We start from the raw sequence: 5,055 nt of genomic DNA, 5'->3' as shown, positions 1-5,055 counted from the left end.
TGAAATCTTACAACAACTGTGTAATATTCTCTAAATAAGTACTGCTGAAGTAAACAGTCTCCACCGGCTCTAAGTCTGTGTATGTAACAGCAAAGGTCATGTAGTTCATCCTTATATAAGAGAGCAGCCTGTGGCCCATAGAAAACACTGCTAGGACAAATCCTACTAAATGGACACACACACTCACAAATCTACGTACAAGGTATTTTGCTTGGACACATATTCATATACTCACTATCACACTACTTCATATACTATTCATATACATGCACTAATGCGCTGTAATGACCACCGGCAGGCCCATTAAATGCGTGTGTGTGTGTGTGTGGGTGTCTGTGTGCGATATTCACTCGTATGGTCCATTGTGTTAGGAGGAAGAGGAGTGCTGTGCAGATACACACACACGGTCTGTTCTGACCCCTCGCAGAGTAATCCTCACATCAGTTTAATGAGGAGTTAACATACACTGACCTCAATATCCTCTCACACACACACACACACACACGGGCGCGCATGCATACACAAACGGGAGCTCTTTTAGCAATTTGAAAGTACGACCCTGACATTGTGTGTGTTACCTGAGAAGTAAACTGTCCTGAATCACCAAATAAAGCTTTCAGAATATTCTCATTTTGAAATTTAACATTTACAGGAAAAGAATATTAACACTAAGAGCCTCTGTGCTCCTCCCATACCTCCCTCTCCCCCATTGCCTTCTCTCTCTCTCCCTCTCTCTCTCTCTCTCTCTCTCTCTCTCCCTCTCTCTCTCTCTCTCTCTCTCTCTCTCTGTCCACTTATTCCTTCCCTGTTTCATCACAACCTTTACCTCCACTCTTTCTTCTTCTGCACCAACCAACATACATTACATCTGGGGAACTTTCCCCCCAGTTTACCCCAGAAGGAATCTCAACCTTTCCCCCTTCCTCCCCCTGCACTCCAGATCCTGAGCTGCCTGCATCTCCGTCTCACACTCAGGCTCCAAATTCAATCCCGTAATGCAGTTACCTTATCAATAGTGATCAATCCAGCCGTGGCATGTCGGTCCAGGCTCTCTGTCCCTCTGTAGCGGGTGTTTGGTTCTCTCCATCCGCCCTTCCACTGTCAATCTGGCCACAAACCCCTCTTTCCTCCCTTTATCCCGAGGTAAGATACTTACTTTTCAGATAAAGCATATTATGATAAATCGGCTGAACTCTGTGCGTGTGTGTGTGTGTGTGTATGTGTCAGCGTGTAACTGTCACACAGCCACACACACATGCACACACACGCACACACACACACACACTCACACTACAAGCACACTGCATGCAATCACAAGCATACAAAAATACAGCGGGAGTATCGAACAACATGATGTCAGAGGTACTTAACAGCTGGAAAAGTGTGTGTGTGTGTGTGTGTGTGTGTGTGTGTGTGTGTGTGTGTGTGTGTGTGTGTGTGTGTGTGTGAGTGTGTGTGTGTGTGTGTGTGTGTGTGTGTGTGTGTGTGTGTGTGTGTGTGTGTGTGTGCTTTACAGCTGTGAGAGAAACAATAATGAGGACATGAACATACTGATTAATAACATTTTCATCAACACATCACACAGACACAGAAATTAACTTATTAATTGATTGAATAAAGTAGATTTGCAGCTATTTTGACATGGACAGACTGAAGATACATTTATTTTAGGCCTAAAGTTGAGGCCTATGACTGCAACTTCATTACAATTTCAATTTGAATCCATTTTTTGATCACTGACTGTAATGGCTCTGTGATTTTACATTGATATTCTTCTGTTTTGACCATGATTGTTCAGAATGATGTAATGTTTGCTCTCGGCCTCAGCGTTCAAGGACGGATGCATAAATACATGCTTGCCAATGAAAATGGACAAAAGAGAGACTGGAGCATATGACCAACACTCTGGGATGGAACTTCAGACGTATGTGTGAAAAAAGAGTTTAGATACAAAGACGATGAAGATGAAAATGAAGATGAAGACGAAAAAATTAAAAAAACAACCGTGGTGTTTGTGTTTTTTCCTTTGGGATGTGCGTGCTTGATTCAAAATGAGATGTTTATGAAATGCTGTGTGTGCATGTGCGTGTGCGTGTGTGTGTGTGAGTATAGATTAGATGTCCTAAGCTTCTTATGTACTGGTTGTCCTTAATTTGCTTATCCGCTGGGTCCTAGTGCGTCCATGCACATCAGGCCTTCACAGAGCCGTTCTGTCACAAACAACACAGAGAGCCTTGTGCCATGTCATGCAACCATAACATACATTCATATACTGTATATATATAAAGGAATTACAATCTGGTACTTAACTCAGCAGCAATATGACTGTGCCTATGCTGTCATGCAAATGAAAGATTAAACTTTCAAAAAATATATGAAAAGATTAATAATGCTTACATGGAACATACTGTATATGAATAAAAGATAAAAAAAAAAAATAAGAGATAAAAATAAAAACTTACTAATGAAAACGTGTGAATCCTCAGTTATTTGTAAGTTTTTGATTACTTATTCTAGGCCAAACCCACAGCTGAAGGGTTGACATGCACACAAACACACCATGATGGTTATGCACATATCAATCCAATAATGTTACAATGTTCAATTCAATTCAATTCAACTTAATTTATATAGCACTTGAGCACAACAAACGGTATCTCAAAGTTGTGTACAGTCAGTTTATATTTGCAGTAGATTTTAAATTTACTTGATAAACCATTTTGTCAGAGTTGTATCCTGTAGTTTGCACAGTGGCCCTGTCCTGTCTGGCAATCAGAAGAGTCTCTTTTATTGTCATATTGTTTAATCAAAAAAATCGATTAATTAGAATTCCCCATGCTTGATTTGATCATTGATTAAGCAATTAATTTACTAATAAATGAGTCATTATCTTCTCCGTGAAAAGGGCTTATTTGTCCCTTTAAGAAAGAAAGAAAAGCTTTTATCATTGTGTTTTACTTAATTTTCAATGTGTCCCTAAAGATAAACTTAGAACGCAAGAAGAGGAGCGAGAGGGGAGACGGTGTGAGTAGAGTGCGCGCGCATGCACCGCGCGCTCTGGTCTCTTGTTATTCCCGCCGTTTTTTCTTCTTCTGTAGTTGGAGTTCTCGAGACATTCTAGTCATTAGACATCCTGTTACCATGGTCACCCGCAACTGTCTGAGATACAGATAGACAACAAACAAACCAACAAACAAACTTACTTTGATACACGACAGGTCCTCTGGAGACGGACGGTATTCCAGTGTCATCAAAAACATGTCACACACAGAGGCCTACATACGTGCACTCCACACACACACACACTCACTCACGTACACACACCACGCGCGCGCCTCAGCAGGTGAAGTTTTGGACATTTAGCAACGTTCAAACACGCCGGTAAAGTCTCTCTGTCGCTCTGTGTGTGTCTTTATATCTCCGCTTTGGCTTTACAAAGCAGATAAACCCCTTATACAGTTTGGGCTGTATGGTGTGTGTGGGAGTGTGTGTGTGTGTGTGTGTGTGTGTGTGTGTGTGTGTGTGTGTGGATTTTAAACTTTAAGAAATCCGATTCAATTAACAAGCGCAGAGAATCGGCTTTGGACACTGTGAAATTGTCTCTGTGTAGAGGATGACAGAGCGAAACAAAACACACAGTGTGCGTAAACGCACCAGGAGAGTTCAAACACACTGCAGAGAAATGAAAGGTGGGAAACGGAAAAAGGCCGAGCAGGGGTTCAATGGAGATACAAAAAATGTCTTCTTATCGATGACAAAAACACAAAAACACATGCAGGAATATTGTTTAACACACAGTTCGATGAATTATTCCAATAACTTAATAGTGATATAAGGCTGTATAATTGTTATCATTATTGTTGTTGGTATTTTTGAATATATAATGAATTATTGCTGACTAGTGTATGAATGGATGAATGGCCCTGAGGGAGCAGGTTGGGGATCAGAAGGGGATTTAATAGCAGAACAAGCGTCCCTTTGTGCTGCTTTAATCCGGCCGGCCCCCCTGTTCTCTGTCCTGCTACCCTCTGACTCCACGCAGCCCAATTTATTATACACCAATTCTGACAATGCTTCATAATGACAAATACGACTAATAATAATAATGGAGTTTACGTTACTGATATCCCACCATAAGGGCCTATAACAATAAGCCATTAATGATATTTACTTTATTACATATTTCTTCTAAAATATTGCTCTTATCAGCAACTAATACATTGATTTGCTTTTCAAGAATATAAGGGACGTGCAGACAATAAACACTGAACCCTAAATCTGTTTACATGTCCTTCCAACAAGTATAACGAGCATTAATATAGAATTTCTGTATATGAAAATAATGATGATTACGCTTTATTTATGACTTTGTTACATTTATGCACTGACTGAACATGTGACAGAGAAAGAGAGAGAGAGAGAGAGAGAGAGAGAGAGAGAGAGAGAGAGAGAGAGAGAGAGAAGGTGGGAGGGAGGGAGGGAGGGAGGGAGGATTCTGGGAGTCTACATGAGCAAGAAGTTTCTTCTAATTAGCCAGCCTCTTCTTACTCGCCTCACTTGTCCACCTTGCTGCCAGGGACCAGGGACCACCACAGGCTCGGATCCCCTCTGTACCGCTCATTTTTGGAACTATATCACTTGGCAACACCAGTGCGCAGCGCAATTACGCACGACTTGTATGCTGGAGAACCTGCACTAATAGTGTTTTCAGATTATTTTTTTTTGATTTCCCGACTTCGTGTATACTTAATTGGTTGGATAGATACTTTTGTATGCTTTTGACCACATTTGCCTGGCTCAGCGGCAATAAGTCAGAGGAGCAAAAAAAATTGTGAGCACAAATAACTTGAGAGAAATATACGGACAGGGAGGGAGTGACAGGGGACGAGAGAGAGAGAGAGAGAGAGAGAGAGAGAGAGAGAGAGAGAGAGAGAGAGAGAGAGAGAGAGAGAGAGAGGGAGAGAGAGAGAGACCCTCTAGTCAGGAGACCCGGCCCCCGGCCTGAGAGAAGGAGAGAGTGAGTGAGCGAGACAGTGTTAAAAGCCGACAGGAGGT

Source organism: Genypterus blacodes, unplaced genomic scaffold (genome assembly GCF_046128005.1).
Source record: "Genypterus blacodes isolate CSIRO-AG114 ecotype Tasmania unplaced genomic scaffold, CSIRO-AGI_Gbla_v1 ptg000003l_1, whole genome shotgun sequence".
Lineage (NCBI taxonomy): Eukaryota > Metazoa > Chordata > Actinopteri > Ophidiiformes > Ophidiidae > Genypterus > Genypterus blacodes.
The sequence above is the reverse complement of the archived record's forward strand: the minus strand, read 5'-3'. Positions refer to the sequence as shown.